A 20641-nucleotide genomic window follows, 5' to 3' on the forward strand; every position below is an offset into this window, starting at 1 on the left:
GAGGGGTGGCCATGCCACAGCTCTTTGCTAAGCCTGAGTTTGGGAAAGAGTCAATGAATGGAGCTTTGAAGTATGGGCTGGAATGTTCACACTCCTGTGTGTGAAGCCCCTCACAGCTGCAATGGAGCTGGTCATGGGAAGTTTCAGTGGGCTGTGGGCTGGACCCTCCATTTGACTTTACCCCAGGCTCTGCAAGTGTTTGGGTTGGACCTGCCAAAGATCCTCAAATTATAAAATCTTACAGTTTCTCAAATTTCTTAAACCATTCTTGGCTTTGAAATTCAACTCCCCCATCTAATCACCCCCTTTCTTTATTGCCTTCTTCAGATCTTTAGAGATGTCTAGTGCTTTCTGCTCTCTCAACATAGTGCTAAATGACATCTCATGCTGAGTGTAGCTCTCAATCCATTACATAAGACATTTCTCTAGTTATTAAAAATATTATGCTGTACTCAACAGCATGAAGCTTTCCAGCATCAACAATGCTTTCACAATATTTATTTTCTTATCATATGCACAATAGATACAGACATGTGGATGGCCAAGCTTTATATATTGAATGCATTCACTTTACTCAATATCACCTCCAGCATTTTTGTTAAGCACATAAGCTTCTCTAGACAATTTCTCTTTTCATAGCTTTTTCTAACTCTCTTTAAAAATATTTTTACTTAATAATGTGGGGAAGATGATAGCAAGGATATACAAAATGGTTGAAAACAGGAGCATGAGACATCATCCTAACAGAACAGAGAAGATATTGGAGAATAGATTATTCTAGTCCAGATTCCAATCCAAATGATTTTTGCCAGCACATGGTTGCAGATCTATTAGCACAGATTTCATGAAAAGTACTAAGTTTAGGATAAATAGTTTACAAGTAGTTATAGTGAATATTTGGATAGGGAGCATTCACATAGTGAGGGATACCTGTACTTCTCTCTCCAGTTTACTGCTGCCAAAGACTTGTGTTCCCAACATAAATGCTATTCTAATTAAAATTCCCTCTTTAAAATTATGAATAATTCCTACAATTTATGGAAAAACATATTGAATCATTGATGTAGCATTCAAGGCCATTCATAACATGATCTGAACCTACCTCTTCAGCTTCATCCTATCCTCCTTCCATTATACTTTATGCCAACAAAGCTACTTCTCATCCACACATACTGGTTCCTCTGTTTGGAATGTCCTTTTCCAACTGGTACTATACCTTTTTTGCTTTTCTAAAGCCTCTAATGCTTCCTCTCTCATCCTCACACTCGACGGCTAACTTTGCTTTCTACTGCACTAAAAAATTTGAAGTCATCAGAAGAGAACATACACAAACTCTCATCACCATAACTATATGCCCCTTAGCATCTGTGCCTATAAACCCTGCCTTCCTTTGTGTTACTATAGAGAAACTGTCCATGCTTCTATACAAGGCTAGCTCCATACATTCTTGTTGACTCAAAGTCAACTCCATTGAGATATCCCTTCAAGAAAAACCTTGCTGTTCAGATACAAGGAGGACAGTTAGATGATAGCCTTCAACTTAAGTCTTTGGATCTATCTTAGCTTTCAAGGTAAGATTCTGGCTTCCTACATAGTCCCCAGCTAAGGACAGACCACTAAGAAGCTAGTAGGATCTATGCAATTCCTCCCAAAATATGGGACTCCTTCAATAGGAAGTCTTTGCTCCAGAATTTCATCTTGCTTTATCTGAAGCTCTCCCTACTCAATCTTGCTCCCGTTCCCTTCTATTCCACCGGTGTCTGAATGCTTCCCCTGCCTAACCTTATTTCTTCCCCCTGTGTTTTCCTGACATTTCTTAAAAGGAAGCTCTTGCAATTCTCATTTCATCTAATCATCTGCTTCCTGCAGGACCGGAACTACCAGATACTCAGAATGCATTGAGAACCAGATTTGAGGACTGAATCCCCCACCACTCAGCTGCCAATAAGGACATCAGTTGTCAGAGCTTGGCCAGGATATCATCAGTAAAGTAAAAGAAAACAAATTGTTGCAATGTGCATCTTCTACACAAAAGAAGCAACTTCTTTGGGTTCTGAAAAAGAACATTTTATACCTAGGAATATTTTCTCACTTACACATTGGCTGACCCAGAGCATAAAAGGGCTGTGCATCAGGTACAGTCTGGTATAAGCAGCCCTATCTCTTGGGGCATACATTCTAGCGGACCTTATATGATTGAAGGAGTCAGTAGTGGAAAGGGGTACAGTGTGGAGTTTATGGTGGACCATTGGGAGTACTACAAAGCAGGCTCCTAAAGTTTGATGCAAGGCCATGCCATATTCAGGGGAGATTTATTTCCCTTTTGAGGACAGCTTCTAGGGAGTTAACACTGAGCCCTGGTAGAGATGGAATACTTGACCATGGGATATCAAGTAACTGTGCCAAAACTTGTCATCGAGAGCTGAGTTATGTTGGAAACATCAAGTCATAAAATCAAACAGGTCCAGCAGCAATCCATGCTAAAATTAAAGTGGTAGGTACACCCATTATTAAGCACTAGAAAGACAAAAGAGCACGAGTAAGCTGCATAATCAAGCATCACAGAACCCCATGTCACATGGTGGTTGCACACTCCTCAATCAGCTCACACCAGTGGACATATTGAGAGGTGGGAGTGTTCATAAAACTATCAGAAGGAGGAAGAAAGAGCCTGTACTTAATTTATGAATAGTTTAGTATATGGGTCCAAGCCAAGATTGAATGGTGCTGTATGACAGCTCTACTCCAAAATGACCTTGAAAGACAGTGGAAAGAAAAACAAAATTTCCTAATGAGCAGAATCTTCAATAACACAATTTATTTATCTACTTTTAGTGGAAATGTAAGTGGCTTAAGGTGAAATATGTGACATTGATGGCAGTGACGTATGGCCTGGTGAGCATGTCAGGGGCCTGGAAATTTAAAAAGACTGAAAGATTGGAGACAAAAAAAAATTCAGGTGTATGAGAATGTATGTATTGGAGTGAGCACCGTGTCTAAAGATATTCACATCACATTTTAACACCTTCCAGAGGGCACCCACCATTGAAGAGACACTAAATAACCAAGTAGAAAAACTGGGTTGGCCAGTTGATGTTAGGCAGTATTGTCACCAGCCACCCTTGAACTGGCATGATGGTTCCATGAATAGAGTGGCTACAACAAAATACATGAAGACTATGCATGGACTCCCTCTTACCAATGCCTCTGAATGTCTAATCTTGAGCAACAGATCCTGAAAGCATACCTTCAGTGTGGCGCTATTCCTTAGAGACTGACTAGCCACTTTGTGGCAAGACTCTATTAGACCACTGTGAATCTCATCTCTGCTCTGCATCTGCCTCAAGAGAACAATGGCATTATTTCTCTTTCTCTTTGCAAATCTCAGATGGATGCCTTTCACTGGAAAACTGTAATCAGGAATCCAACTGAGAAAGGGAATGTAGGGAGTGTAGTTCTCACCTTATCTTCCATGATGTAGAGGAGATCTTGGAAGGTGATAGTGATGAGGCCAAATTAACAACAGATACTCATGTATCATCCATCCCTTGTCAACCTGGCATTTATACAACACCCCTATTGGTTATAATTAAACTTCTAAGTTAAAACAATAATACACAAAAATGAGAGTGCTGATGATTGACTTTATAACAATCTTAAAGTATGGCATGAGTGTTAATGAGGGGGGGGGGGCGGGAAGGAATTTGACCCAGGCAAAATAAATAATTGATGACAGAGTTACAGATGTCCTTTCTTTGTTGTGTTTAAATAAATTGGACATCTTTAGAAGAGGCAGGAGAGCATAGTAGTTGAAAGCATGGACACAGAAGCCAGATTGTTTGAGTTTAATCTTATCTCTCCTCCTTATCACTTGTGACATCAGGTGAGTTATTTAGCCTCTTAGTGCCTCATTCTCTTATATAAAAATGGAAATTATAACAGCACCTGTTTCAAATGGTCGTTGAAATAATACAATGTTCAAGAATGTAAAACACCCAGAGTAGTGCCTGCCATATACTCCATAGGTTTGGCTGTGGTTATTCCTATCTACATAGTTTGTATTTGTGCTTACAGGAAAAAGAATGTCCAAACGACCTCTCATAATGTCTCTTAGTGCAGAGTTTCAGAGATGTTGTGATTTAACAGTTGCTGAAATTGCCCAGTCCTAAAAGTTTCCCCACCCCTTCCACCTCATTCTCATCCTCACTGACCTCTTCATAATCAGAATGCTCTTAGAAATATATGGGCACTGCCCAAGCCAGTTTGGCTCAGTGGGTAGAGCATCAGCCTACAGACTGGACTGAAGGGTCCTGGGTTTGATTCTAGTCAAGGGCCTACACTTCAGTTTCAGGCTAGATCCCTGGCCCTGGACGGGGTAAGTGCGGGAGGCAACCAATCGGTGTCTCTCTCTCTCTCTCTCTCTCTCTCTCTCTCTCTCTCTCTCTCTCTCTCCCTTCCACTCTAAAAATCAATGGAAAAATATTCTCAGGTGAGGATTAAAACACACACACACACGGAAATATATGGGCACAATCACTGACTCATGCTCTCCTGTCACCATTACTCTGTCCTCCTTCACCATCAATCTGCTCAAGTCACTATCTAATCAATCTACCTTATTCTTTTCTCTTCCTTCCATTTCAAAATAAAAATAAAAATAAAAACTCATGTCTCTTCTGGATTTGGGGATTCTGTCTTTGGTCTTCTTCCTAGACAGCAGCTCTGGTTGAGTCCAAGGAAGAGTAACATCAAGTCAAGCATACTTCTGGGATGGAAATTTCAAAGGCTCAAACTTAATGCCAGCTTTCCAGTTTGGAACCCAGAGGGTCAGGAGTTCCGTAGCTGGTGTACACTCAGCACTTTGCTCCCTTGCATTACATGTGCACATCAGATTTAACCTCTTTTAAGGACACGGCCTGTGTTTTACTCATCTTTGTATCTTTCCTAGTATCTGGCACAATATTTTGCTCAATAAGGGATTGGTAAATGGAAATAAATAAAATAAAATGGAACTTAATGTTCTTGGAAACTCATGAATAGTTTAATTGCCTAGCAATGATGTTATTTTCTGAGGTTATTTTTTTATTTGAATAATATTTATTATGTTTCAATATAGAAAAAAATTTAAGTATGATTATCATAATATCACAATTCAGAGATAGCCACTGTTTTCACTTCTTTTGCACTTTATTCTAATATTTTGATACATTTTTACTTACATATTAATATCTTTTTTGTATGCCTAGAGGGTTTCTTTAACAAATTTGCTTTCTATTATTTATTTTAACAAATAATATTGGTTACATCAGAACTAACATCTTTAATTTGATAAAGGCTAAATGTCAAAAACCTGTGAATCTCCTATAATTGGACAAATATCAGATAAATTCTCTTCATTTTATCTAAAACAAGACAATAATGTCAATAATATTCATTTACTCATTCATCCATTTGTTTGCTTTTCAACAAGTCGTTACAGAGCCCGTCCTATATGCCAGAAACAGTTATATGCATTGAGGATGTGGAATAAGCAAAGCAGCAAGCAATAACAAAAATGCCTGCCCTTATAGACATTATATTCTAGTGGGGGAGAGAGAGAAGTAAATAAATAATTGATATATGTCACAGAGTGTTTAAATATAAAGCAAGAAAGTGCAGTGTCCATTTTGCATGTCCTGAGAAGGGGATATCTAAGCAAAGACTTGAAAGAAGTAAGGGAGTAAGCCCTGAAGAGATTTGAGATAAGAGCTCTGCAGGAAGACAGGAGATTAAGTATAAAACAAAGCTTTGACTAGAGGGAGGCAAGTTAGGTTGCAAAATGTAAGGAAGCACCCACTCTCACCTGGAGCAAATGCGATGAATCCTGGTAAGGCCCTGAGGCAAACTGTCTGCAAGTTTCAGGATTTGTAAGGTGTTCCTTGTGCCTGGACCAAAGGGACCAATGTGGGAAGCATCTCACTGAGGTTGGGGGTCACTATAAGGCCTTCTAGGCATTGCAAGGATGGTGGCTTTGATCTGAGTAAGATAGGCAGCCATTATAGGGTTTTGAGCTGAGGGTTACTCAAAAAAAAAGAGGAATAAAGATATAAAAGAATGAGAAACTGTATTATTTGTTGATAACATAATTAACATAGAAAACCTAAAAAATTCAATGGAAAAAAAAGCAGCTGGTTATGTACAAAGGAGTCCCCATAAGACTCTCAGCTGATTTTCCAACAGAAACTTTGCAGCCAAAAGGGAATAGTACAATGTATTCAAAGTGATGAAATGTAAAACTACAACCAGTAATACTCTACCCAGAAAGGTTGCTGTTCAGAATTGAAAGAGAGATCATTTCCCAGACAAGCAAAAGCTAAAGGAGTTCATCACTACTGAACCAGCATTACAATGAGTGTTCAACGGGCTTCTTTAAATGGAAAAGAAAAGGCCAAAATTAAAAACTAAGGAAATTAAAAAATCTCACTGGTAAAGCAAACATTAAGTAAAAGTAGTGGATCGACCAATTATAAAGATAATATGAATGTTAAAAGACAAAGGTAGCAAGGTCATGTATAAATACAATAATAAATTAAGGGGTACATACATACATAAAATGTAAAATATGATAACAAAGATATAAATGTGTGGGGAGGGTTAGTAAAAAAATGTAGTGCTTTTAGGATGCATTCAAACTTAAGTAACCATTAATTTTATTTATTTTTTTAAATATATTTTATTGATTTTTTACAGAGAGGAAGAGAGAGGGATAGAGAGTTAAAAACATCGATGAGAGAGAAACATCGATCAGCTGCCTCTTGCACACCCCCTACTGGGGATATGCCCGCAACCAAGGTACATGCCCTTGACCGGAATCGAACCTGGGACCTTTGAGTCCGCAGGCCGATGCTCTATCCACTGAGCCAAACCGGTTTCAGCAAGTAACCATTAATTTTAAATATAACAGCAAAAAACAAAGATAAAGGAATCCAAACAAACCACTAGAGAAAGTATAAGAGAAGAGAGTAAGAGAAGAAGCACAAAATAATCAGAAAACAATTAATAACATGACAATAATTACATACCATTCAGTAATTGCTTTAAATATAAGTGGACTAAGTGCTCCAGTCAAAATACATAGGGTGACTTGAATGGATGAAAAAGAAGACCCAACATATGTTGCCTGTCAGAGTCTCTCTCTCTCTCTCTCTCTCTCTCTCTCTCTCTCTCTCTCTCTCTCTCTCTCCCTGTGTGGCCCTAGGAGCACCTCCAGGACTTGTGAGTAATAAACCTTTTTATTTTTATCAAAGTTCCTGATAGTTGTTGCTGAGGTGTGTGTTGCAATCATAGTAAGAACAACAAGGGCTGGTCCAGTCATAAGAGTGGTTCTGGTCTGGAAAATGTCGGTGGTGGGGGAGGGGCTTTCCACAAACCATATTTGACATGAATATGGGGAAAGGAAATTCACCTGCAGATAGAAGAGTAGGCTAATGCAGTCACCTGGATTTGCAGGTGTTTGGCTTCATCCAAACAGAACAAGTTGAAGTATTTAATGTAATTAAATATTAGTAAACCCTAGTAATACTCTCCTTATAATATATCCCAGAGAGGTTTGTCCACAGGTCCATAAAGTGGCATATCTAAGCATAATGATCTCAGCATTGTGTATGGAAGTAGGGAATTGATGACAACCTAGGTATGCATCTATGGATGGATGGGTAAGTAGAAAGCGATGAGCGTATTCAATGAGTTAGTAAGCAGCTGTCAGAAGTAACACCGAATACAAACATATAAAACAAATGTTGATGGAAAAAGAACTAAGAATAATGTGATATAAAGTACCTTGTATTTAGGTAAATGTAAAATACATATATATATACAACATAACATTCATTTTTTAAAGAACCATACATCTTTAAGAACATTAGTGCCCATGAAGAAAATGGAGAGAGATCAGTGATAATGGAGAAAATAATAAAAGGAAATAAAATAAGAGTAGGGAATTGCAATTAATGATACCATTGAACCTATAGGACACGTGATTAACTCAATGCTTTATACTTGAGGTCTAGAAGAAAGAAAAAAAATAAATTTAAATAAAAAATAGATAAAATCAGGAAGAAGACTAATTCATCTTTAAAGTTACTTCTTCCTCTCACATTCTGGTTTTCTATGACCCATGAGCTCCTTCTGCACTGACTAAGCCTTGAGAGACCATTTGTATCGTTTTCCATTAGTGGGATGAAGCCAAACACCTGCAAATCCAGTAAATTCAGACCAACTAGGCTCAGGGGAGCTGGTTTCACATCATCTGTCAACACAGACATCAAAGAGAGGTGGGAAATCAAAATCACATGTCTCTGGGCTGCGAGCCCTGGCGACAACTCCCCAAACACCAATCATAGAAAGTCTGAGTGTTCTTACAACCCTCAGCATCTGTTAATTGTTTAGAGCTCCATAGTCTACCCTGGAGGCCTATTGGTGTTTCAAGTTTAGTTTAGAGAGAACCAAAAGGATAGACAGGTAGTTTAAAAACATGGAGTCCCTGAGCAAATGTTTTGTCCCAGGAATCCAGTGTGGTGTGCAAAAAGCTACAAAAAACACAAAACAAAACAAAAACCCAACTTTTTATAGCTGATTTTAATCCAATAAAGTTTAATTAGGACCCCCAGAGAGGAGTTTGTGGGTAGATGAAATCCTGCTCAAAATGATGAAAACAAAAAATCCTTAGCAAGTGGAATGAGCAAAAATGAAAATTTTAAACACAGGATATAATTAGGTTCTTATTCCTGTTCAACTTTCTGGTAGAATCAGATATCATGAAGAGTTAGAGATGGTGTGAAGAGTATTTATTGCTGGGTAAAGCTTTCTGAGCTACAAGTCTCTTTAGAGTCCCCTTTCTATCATGGGTATTACATGGTTTCATGGTGTGTGTTACATGTTTGTGCACATGCACACACATACACTCAGAGACCATAGAGTATGGAGGTGAGGTGATAAGCAGTAAGATGGTGAATGAAGTGATAACTTTCATCTTTATGGAGCTCTTTCCAGCTCTGTAAAGCTCTGGAGGGTTTTGTTTTATAATTTTTATAAAAAATTTTAGTCCACATACAATATTTCCCAGCAAAAAGACAATGTACAAGTAGAGTTGCTATATACTACTGCTACAGAAGCAAACTAAAATACTAGAAAAAGATGAAAAATAAATGTGATTTGCTGATTCTATTTTACTACACTCAAACCAAACACACAGCTGGTACTAGATCCAAAATAAAAGGGAATGAGGCTGGAACTGAAATAAAACCGCACACAATGAATAGCTACATCACTGAAATTTACATGCAGATTTACCCAACAAAATGTCACTTCCTCACAGTGGTGTGGGGCCCCTGTAGAAGTGTTAGGATATCCAAGTCGAAGAATGTGGACTAGAACAGAAAACTCTCCCTTGGTGGATCTATAAACCTCAGAACTTGACAATGTAATTGGTTATCTTGGGAGGTGGTCACCTACTTGTCCCTGTGTGCCTTAGCTCTAAGTAAAGAGGAGTAGGAAACTGAATTGATTATTAGTATGTGTCCTTTATAGTTTCTTATATATTTGTGTGCAAACCGTATACTTCTGTCTTTATTGGGTATTGGGTAAGGCATATCAACAAATGTTTTATGTCATCTTTATAAAATCTTTACCTAGAAATCTTTTAATGTATTGCTATGTATATAATCCTGAACTTCACTGATATTCTGATAATTATATAATCCTGAACTTCACTGATATTCTGATAATATTCCGATAATCTTTGGATACCAGATTCAGTCTTCTGGTATCCAAAGAGAGAGACACGTAGCACCCATTGGGTCCCAGATTCTGTTTTTTGTGTTTTTTTTTGTTTTGTTTTGTTTTGTTTTTACATATTTTATTGATTTTTTACAGAGAGGAAGGGAGAGGGATAGAAAGCTAGAAACATCGATGAGAGAGAAACATCGACCAGCTGCCTCCTGCACACCCCCTACCGGGGATGTGCCCGCAACCAATGTACATGCCCTTGACCAGAATCGAACCTGGGACCCTTCAGTCCGCAGACCGACGCTCTATCCACTGAGCCAAACCGGTTTCGGCCCAGATTCTGTTTTTAAAAGACACATATCTTTTCATACTCCCTGAGCCCCAAGAGAAGATACCAATGAACATGCTACACCCAGGATTCTTCTCTTTCTTCTCTGAGTTTCCTTAGTGCTTCTCTGAATCATCAAACCACAGTCATCTTGCAGACCCATGAGTATGAAAATTACTTACTTTTAAATTCTTTAGTATATAGCAAAAGACAATTCATATATTATATAGTTTGTAAGTTCTACCTATTCAAACCTCCTGAAACACATCTCTTTGAGAGCTAGGTCCTGAGGCTTCTGCATAGTTACTGCAGCTAAACACAATACTACAGTAGCTATTTTTTGGTGATAGAAAAATCCTTTCCCTACCCTCCAAAATCTCCATCAAAAGTCAAGCTAGGTTCTCCCTGCCCATCCCAACATGAGGTAAAGGAAAGAAGAAAAGAGAATCCAGCTGCTTAAGAGTTAAGTGAGCATCATAGACCCTGAGAGTGTGTCTTATTCTATCACACTCGGATTTTGGTGGTTTTCTATAGTCATAAGAATTGGGACCCTGTAGGCATTAATTTTCTGCATGTCTCCGTTAGTAGAGAGAAAGCACAATCTCCCCTTCATAAATGAGATCCCTTGCAAAATCTAGTCTAAACAAAAGAAGATAAAAGTTCCCATAATTTCATCACCAGTAGTCACCATGGAAACATGAAGACTCAGGGGCTATTCTAGAAAGGAAGTAGAAATGGCACCCATTAGTGCTACATCTGACAATAACATGAAAGTTATCATGATATTGGAGTCTTGAGGAGATAATACAGCTCACCATAGATTAAGCTCTATTCTCTAGTACCAAAACCATGTGTGTGTTTATTACCATCATCAAAACTAGGTTGGCCAGGAAATTAGATCTAGAAGAAAGCAGCTATATTGCTTTTGAATATATGCATTGGGTGAATCTCTTCACCTCTCTGAGTCACATTATTTTTCAACTGTAGTTCAGGGATAGTACCTCATCAATACTGGATTGACAATTCAAGCAAATGAGAATCTAGAAGACAGATTTGCAAACTGCAAGGAACTCTTTCAATTGTAAATTAAATGAAACAGAAAAGTAATGGTTAGGAAATTTTATATTGTATCTATTACAGCACAGTTCTATATTTAAATTCATAGTTTCATATTTAAATATTCATTCTTGTTAATATTTTGAGGGGGGATTTCTTATTGAAAAAATAAATACAAATTAAAACACATATATTAAAGAGAAGAATCAACCTATGTTATCAAACAGTTGAAATGCATATAGTGGGGTTGGTTGACTCTGGTATTCTCCACCTTATTTGTGTCAATTTGTGAATGGTAAAGGACAGTGCCTGTAAGCCAATGCTATAAAATTCAGCTTTGTTTCACTTCCATTTCAAATGTAATGCAAGTGCCTTGAAGCCAGCTCTTTCACATCCCATTAGGTTAGTGTATTTTATACACATGAAAATCCAATTTGATCAAATGTTCATGACCAGCCATTCTATGAGTAGAGAACAGAAAAGATCTATTAAAGATAAAAATTAACAAAGAGGAGATGGACATAATTTGTGAGACTTAGCTGTAAACAGCACTCTTTTTCCACTATCAGATTGTCATTAGAATTTCTAAAGAGCTGCTGAAGACAGGCCTGTGTCCTGCTTAAATTTCAACCTTTCACCTGCTTGACATCATTCTCTTAACGTATGTTCTGCCCCACACCCCCACCACCCAGAAACTATTGCATTAGCTGCCATAATTAAGGGACATATATGAATAACAGTGTGTGGAATATTTCTACATAACCCCAACATTTAAAAGCTTCCAGGGTCCTTCCAAAATCTGTCAATGGTTATTCTGCTTTCAGTTTTGTTAGAATTTGGCTCCTCAACTCCATTATTTAGGTGTACAATAATATAGGAGTTTGGTTTGGGACTATATAAAGAAAGGTTAGAATTTGACTATAAACAATACTTGGTTTTCTATCTCTGTCTGCTTATTCAATAGCACAAATATTTCCCAATATTCCAAGTTATAGATCAGAACATAGTTATAAGATATTGAGAAAAAAGTTGGAAAGAATAGAAATGGGTTTCAAGATGATGAAGATAAACATTTATTGAAAGATTAGTACATGCCAAGTACTTAATTGGACAATTTATCTCCATATGCTCAAATAATTCCTCAAATCATTCTCTAAGGTGGAAGTCATCCCCGTTTTCTGAATACAAAAGGGACTCAGAGAGGCTGTGTCAACAAAGCAGGTACAAAAACATGCCTTTTTACTTCTAATATCATATTCCTTTCATCTACCTTCAATGACCAATAGTCCAGATTCAATGGTATAGTAATCAGAAGTCCCCATTCAAACAAAAAAAAAGAGAAATTGGTATAAAAAAATATTTTAACCATTGGCACCTTGAATCCACGTGGAAAGTTTTCCTTGTTAGAAAGGTACTACAACTGGCCCCTCAAGCTAAGGAAGGTGAGAGCAAGATGGTTTGATTGAGAGAAGGAGAAGCTTAACTGCTCTGCTTAAGAAGAAAACAAGAATCTGGAGTTGGAATAAACAATGAAAATGGAAGAAGAACAAAGAAGAGAGAAGGAGCCTGGTCAGTGTTGCTCAGTGGTTGAACTGCGACCTATGAACCAGGAGGCCATGGTTCAATTCCCAGTCAGGGCACATGCCTGAGTTGCAGGCTAGATCCCCAATGTGGGACGTGCAGGAGGCAGCCAATCAACAATTCTCTCTGATCATTGATGTTTCTATCTCTCCCTCCCTCTCTGAAATCAATAAAAATATATTTTTTTAAAAAAAGAAGAGAGAAGCTGGATAATATTACAGTGGTCTGCACCGGCAAAGAAATGCTGTCCATGAGAAATCTCCAGTAGCAAATTTTCCAGATTTTGTGTTTTGTATTTGCTATGTATCTCTATGAAAGTGTCCTTTATCCTCCCAAACTTTTGGTAAAATTTACTCCAACTCTTGTATGAAAAGAAAGGGGAATGCTATTCCACATCTGCATCAGAAAAGGGTAGTGAGAGGAGTAAAACTAAGAACTGAGAAAGCACAGGAAATTAGAAATAGAGATGCCCACTGCACATTCCATGGATATAGAAGAGGTAATGAGTTAATTTATATAAATGTCAGGGAAATCACACACCCTGAATTAGGCTTGATCACCTAGCATTGTTTGCCCACCAGGTGTGTGTTAGTAAAGAAAATGCCTAGAAAGCTATTGACATCATCCCCTTTCAATAACTTCTGACACATAGTTGTGATTGAAAAATGGTAGCAAAATTCCTTTCCAACACACTTGCTATTCCCATTGATGTCACCATCTGCCTTTTACTTCAAAGAACCATAAGGAAATTAAGAGAATCTTCTTAGATAAAAAACTGGGATCTATGATATTAGGAAATTTGGAGTTCAGTCCAATGTTGTGCTGTCTACCATAAACAGTATTATGATTGCTTAAGTTACAGCCCCTTTGCAAAGGGCCATTCAAATCACTCCTTGTGCCAGATAGCCTTACAGTATAATCTCTGCAGAATATTTCTCCTCTAAATACTGCAAGAATTTCTGGGCACCTAGCTTACTTATAGAACCCCTATAATAACAATAATAATAGATTTGAAAGAGAAATATCTAGTTTGATCTTTCAACAATATCAAGAATTCTTTCTCCAATAACCTCAGTGGGATTGTTATTCATCCTTTTGAACACATCCAATGACGAGGAAATCCTTTGTATCTGGATAACATGTAGTTATATTGAGAAAACATTTTCTTATATTGAGCCTATATTATACTTCTGGTCCTAGATTAAGTCAGGTATCTGGAACAACATAGGCGGTATTCTTTTTCCATCTGTCCTTCAGTTATTTGATGACAACTCTCGTGTCACTGCTTTATGTCATTCTAAATGTAGTCATTTCTTTTAATTATTTGCAGATGTTTTTCCATACCAGGAACCACTTCCGGGCACACTCCATCTACCAATGTTACTCATAAATGTGTGGTATGCAAAAGGGAAACCTATGTTCCAGATGTGTTCGCAAATGAGCAAAATTCAGTGGTACTTGCATGTCCTTCTTCTGCAAATGAATCCTTTGACAAAGCAAACTTAGATAATTTAGCTTTTGGGGACATTATATCAAACTCAAATGATACTGAGGTTGCCATTGCCTTATTATTCTAGCAGATTTTTTTCTGATTTCTTAGATCCTATTTCCTATATACATTTTTACCCATTTAAAAAGCTTAATATGTCACCGGATAATATGTCCCATTTGATAATATGGTCAACCGGACCTGTGTCATAACACTTCATAATACTGGGATAACATAGAAGAGTCAAAGATTGTGTAGCTAGTAGAATTTTATTATGGTATCATTTATTATGTAAATTTTATTATGGTATCATTTTTAGTTTTATGGCTTCAACCATGTCAAGGAGGTCACAGGGTTCAAGCTCAACTCAGAGAGATACATGTTTGCATATATAATTTTGTAATTAGTATAATATATTGCTGATTCTATTTTACTCTCTTATTTAACATGATTATGCACTTAATAGAAGGGCAGGGAAATAGGAACCTAGCATTGTCTTATCCAGAAACTTGATCTCTTCCCTGGAGATTATTAGTCTAAAACATGTCTGTAAGTTCCCAAATTTACTAAATTTTCTACATGAAAAGAGTTATTTCTAATCAGAGGGCTATTAGGGAGAAAAATCTATAGTACTGTTAGGAAAATCATGAGGAAAAATAGAAAACACTATTATCCCAAAATGTTGAAACAGAACTAGAACACAGTATTAGCCAGTGGGAGAGATGAGAAATGTGAGCTTCTCTGAGTTTGCTTCTAAAACTGCTTGAATTTTAAACCTCTTTATAAACACTGATTCCAGATCTCTGAGTCATTAGACCTCTTTCCATTAACACTATGCTTCATTTTATATTATCTCAAAACAAGCCCCACCTCGCTGAAATAAATGTTAAAATAACTTCTACTATATCTCTTCCAAGTCATCATCTAGATTCTGCTTTTAAAACTCCATGGTAGGAAACTCACAGATTTTAAGTCACTGAAATAGTCTTAGAAAGCTATTGGTTCATTGTTAAATTTAGAAAGTAAGATATAGAATTGTGTCTGGTTCTTATACCCACCAAAGAAGATGCATGTCCATATGAACAAAAACTAAGTGAGAACAGGGACCAGTGAAGGGAACAGTGGGACCATATGTGAAATAATATTTAAGAATTCTATTTAGAATCAATGATGTTGATTATGGAGGAAAGAAAATGGCACTCTTACTAGTAAACCAAAATTCTATCTCACTGCATTCCCAGTGCCTGAAACTCTGCCTCGCACATAACACTCAATAAACATTTTGTGGAGTGGATGCATGTAAGATCTTCCTATTAATATTATATCAGACCACTGAGATTTCACGTAAGAGGTGTATTTCCTCTTTCACACAACAGAAACCATGCCCTCTGATGATGTCTCTTGTCTAGGATGAGCTTTTTCTCATCCCTTCAATAGTTCCTAAAATAATATATTTTATTGACACCTCTTATTGCCCCTCCCTCCAGTATGTGGCACTCAGAAGGCTGATTTTCAGGAGGGTAGTCAGAGGTGAAGGGGAGAGGAGTTGCCAGGAACAGAAGCCAAATTTTTCTGCCATTTGTCTGACATGCTTTCTCAGAACCTTCTGATAATCTTTTGTAGCATCATTCTTCCAGATACATCCCCCAAGTGAATTTAGCAAATCAGTTCTTTGGAAACCCACCCTTATTCTCCCCATTAGAATGAAATACAGACCCTGGCCGGGTAGCTCAGTTGGTTAGAGCATTGTCCCGCTATGCCAAGCTTGCGGGTTTGATCTCTGGTCAGGGCACACACAAGGGTCAAGTATGTGATGAATGAACGAAATACAGCTTAAAGCTTGAGATATGTATCTAAGAATATGGTTCAGGAAGACAAAAACGGAAAGAAAAACACTCTGAGCTGAATTTCAAACTACGAAAGCCTGGCACCCTCAGTATCTGTGGGTAAATTCCTTAATGAACCCTTTCATTAATTTGGAATTTCACCAAGACGTAAATTTACTCAGACCTATTTTTAAAGACAAGAATATTGATTTTGGATCAGCCATGAATTCCTGTAATATCTGTCCTCGGTGAAAAGCCAAGACAATTCTAGCCCTTTTCTTTTCGTCTTGAAAATGTTATGCCAAAACCATCATTTTGTTGGCGGCTTAGGTTCTGATTTATATTCAATGAGAGTTGTAAAAAGCTTTTATAGAGGAGACAGCCGAGTGACATTTTCCTATAAATCACGACCATTTTTACTGCCACAAAGTTCTGGGGCTGAACTTCAAATGCAACCGTGCTGTAAACTCTGTGGATAGAACCGCATTCTTGCTGAATGAGAAGCATGTTTCCGCTCGCACCATGAGCGGCTGACTGCACATTCCTCTGTCCCTGGCAGGCAAGAGCATCCCAGAAACGCAGGGAGCCGTGCTCAGCGCCGAGGTTGCAGTCGGTGAGAGGCAGGTCACCTGGGTTACCTTTTAATTTAGCCTAGCTTTCAGCTTCATGAATCACTCTCATTGGTACAGACATGGCACGGTGAGCTGAAATAAACTAGGCATTGAAGGTAACCAGAGTGAGGGAAAGCTAATTTTGGCACTCATCCGTATTGCAGATCAGAAATATAACCTTAGAAAGGAATCATATTGCCTTAGTGTGAGCATTTCTTCTGGCCACAGAAATGTCATGTTTGTGCATAACTCTCCTCAACCCTCCAGTGACCAGAGCTGTTAAAGTCCAAGGTAACTCACGTTTATAAGAAAGCAGTGTAGAGTCGAGGAAAGAGAAGGTGCCAGAGATTAGAAGCTCGGAATTTTCTTTCAACCTGTCTTAGTCAAAAGAGCCTGGGTGTAGAGGCAGAAAGATGGCTTGTGTGATTTGAAAAAGATAATAAGCCTCACCCCAGCCAGTTTTCTCAGTGGTTAGAGCATAGGCCCACAGACTGATGGGTCCCAGTTTGATTCCGGTCAAGGGCACATACCTTGTTTGCAGGCTCCATCCCCAGCCCAGTTGGGTCCGTGCAGGAAGCAACCAATCGATGTGTCTCTCTCAAATCTATGTTTTACTATGACTTTCCCCCTCCCTTCCACTCCCTAAAAATCAATGGAAAAAATATCCTTGGGTGAGGATTAAAACACACACACACACACACACACACACACACACACACACACACAAGATACTAATCCTCTTCATACCTAGATTCCTTATCTATATGTAACATGTTCTACTCAAAAATACAGGTGGAAAAAAATGTCGCTATATCCTCCCCCCAAGTCAAAATAAATCCAATTTGAGTTTCCATTCACTAAGATTAGCAAAAGCTTCAGTATTATTTTTGGAAGTTCTTTACCCCGTTATCGGTTGGTTCCAGAACCCAGGCTTACGTAGCACAGGAAGAATGTGACAGAAGACTCTGGTCTTCAGTTCAAAGGGGCAACCCCGTGACTGCTTCTGTGCTAAGCCTGTCATCCACACAGGTGTGTGCCGCTTGCTGGCAGGGTCACATTCTTCAGGCCCCCTTCAGATCAGAGGTCTTTACCTAGGCTCCGAATGCCCGCAGCTCTGTGCCCAGTCTCTCCTGGTATCAACATAATCCCCTCCCTCCATCAAAGATCTTCCCACCTTCATAGTATTAGGATGAGCAGGAACCCTCCAGTCCTTCGCCCTCCATCCACACTGCAGTCGGCCAAACCTGCCTCCCTGGCTCAGACCAGACTCTGTTTCAATTCAGGAGAACCACGGACTGCATCCTCATTTTATCTCTGGCAACACAGCCTCATCCTATTAAACGCCTTTTGCATGCACAAGCGCAGCCTTGCACGCTTGCCTGTGTAAACACACATGCGCATGTGCACGCGCAGAATTCACTGGCCCTTGGAAATAAAGAGAGCTCAGACCTGCTGAGTTTCCCTGGAATAAATGAGGATAGAGAAGAGGATGCTCTCATTTTGTTTTCTGGTGAGTCCATTGCAATGTTGTGTTTGTTGGGGGAAGGAAAGGGACAATGACAACAATTCATTCTTCATGGGAAATCTGGGGGAAATCTCATCTATTCCCTTGGTATTAATTACCAATTAAACACCAGCTGTTTCTAAAGCTAGACCTCCAATCTCTTTCTCTCTCCTGAGTTCCAGATCTGTATGTTCAACCCTTCCCCAGGCTCCTCACATCAAAGCCAAGCTCATTTTCTCTACTCCACCCCACCAACCTGCCCTTTCTCCTGGTTACATACATCGCCGCCATCCAGCCAGAAACATAGGTATCACCATTGAGTCCTCATCCTTTCTCAGTCCACGTATAATCAATCACAGGGCCTATTGATTTCACAGTCTTCAAATACCTTAAGTCTGTTTACTTCTCTTCTACCAGTCCAGGACAATCCACCATCATTTATTTCTTGGGTTGCCACTATTGCTTCTTAATTGATTTTCCTACTCCCAGTGTTGTTCTGGGCTTGCTCCCATCCAAACCACACTAGAGCCAGAATGCTCTCTCTAAAATGTAAATTATTGCAGCGTGTCTATTGTAATTCCACCATAATGCTTTTTGTCTGAGGTTAATATAGTTCCCCTACTTCTTTTTTTTTTTTTTTGAACTGAGATAAACCCTTTTATTTATTTATGCTTCTGCATTTGGTTAAAAAAATAACAACCACCTTAATTTTAACTGACAGCCCTTTCTCCTCACCTTTTCTTGGGCTGAGGGTGGTTCATGGGGAAATAGCCCCCAGGGGTGGGGCTGACAATAAGAGCCCCTCAAGGAGGCAATGTAGCCCAAATCCCCTCCCCAGAGGATGGGGCACCTGTCTTGTATGAACTGGGGAGTTAACAGCCCACCTTCCCTGCACTGTCTTGCTCATAGCCCTCAGTTCATGAGACAAGGGCTGGCAGGACACAGAGGAGCAGTAGGCAGCCCCTCCCCACATGCTTCCTGACCCTGGATGGCCAAGAGCATATAAGTTGGTACAACAATAGGTTAAAAATAGGTTAACTCCCCTACTTTCTTTTGGTTCCATTTTCCTGCCTTGTCCTTTGCCATTTGTACTTTTTAGAATAAGCTAAGATACTGTAGCAAATATTAAATAGACCAAAGCATAATAATTCAACACAACACAAGCTTTCTCCCCTCTCCTCTATAACAGTCCTGAGTTGGTGTCAGTTCTCTGGGGATGATTCTACTCCAAGCTCTTATTCAGGGGCCCCAGGTACAGCCACGTGTGGCTCTGCCACCTTGTGGGGTGGACTCAGCATCTGCATCCAACCAGAGCAGGGGGACGGAGCATGGGGAGGTCATGGGAGGGATATTGGGCCAAGCCTGGAAATAGCACGTATGATTTCAACTCATATCATACATGGCCACGCCCAGCTGCAAAGGAGGCTAGCTGAGTGCCTAAGAAAGGGGGCCTGGGTTTTTGTGGATGGCCAGTATATATCCTTTAAGTTAACAGAGAGAGACAACTAGTCTTCCTCTTTCTGTTTGTTAGAAACAGTTTCCTAAGGGCAGTAGACGCCCAGGTGTCTGAGTGGCAGAAAGGTGATCAGAGAATAATTAAGAACATGGGTTTCTAAGACATACAAGTTTAAATATTGGCTCTGGTGCTTTCTAGTTGGGTGACTTGGAATCAATTACTTAACATCTCTGAGTGTCAGTTTGTTCATCTGTAAAATGAGAATAATAATAAAACATGGATTTTTTTTTTGTAAGGACTGAGGGAAATTAAATATTTAAAGCAATTAGCCCACTGCCTGGCAAAAAGCGGTAATACTACATGGAATTATTAGCATAAGCTATTGACTGGGAAAAGTGGCAGCTAGAAAGAGAGACTAGAAAGAACAACTTTGGTATCATTGGATTCTGCTCTGTGACATCTGGCAAATTAACATATATATATACCTTTGTGTTTTCACCAATAAAATGATCATAACACCTTATACCTCATAGAACAATGTGGGAAATGAAGCACATAAAATATTTTACATTGTGTTCTGCACATAATAAGCCCTTATACATGATAATTACGATTAAAGAAGTAAACAGTGTTAGGAAGAAAAGAATTATTTACATGATAAAAACTTCTTTTAGCTTTCCAAAGGGAATAAATGGCTCTCTGGGGCTCTCTTAGGCTTCCTTGGCTGTCCTTTGTCCTCATTGCTGTCACTTATGTCTGGTCCTTGTCTTCCATCCACTGCTACTGTCATGATGACCGCAATAGCCTCATGGCTCAGCTGGATTTTCTCTCACAATGTGCTGTCGCTACAGAGAACTCAGCAGAACCGCCGGATCTCTCTCTGCCCAGCTCCCCATGGAGCCAACAGTCCCTCTACTGTTTCTATGTCAGAATCACTTGGGAAATTTTCTGCAAGTCTTCTGGTTCCCAGGGCTCACAAGGGAAAATCTAGGCACTGCCCCTTTATTTGAAGATGCCTCAAATTA

Source organism: Cnephaeus nilssonii (assembly GCF_951640355.1).
Source record: "Cnephaeus nilssonii genome assembly, chromosome: 18".
NCBI classification, from domain to species: domain Eukaryota; kingdom Metazoa; phylum Chordata; class Mammalia; order Chiroptera; family Vespertilionidae; genus Cnephaeus; species Cnephaeus nilssonii.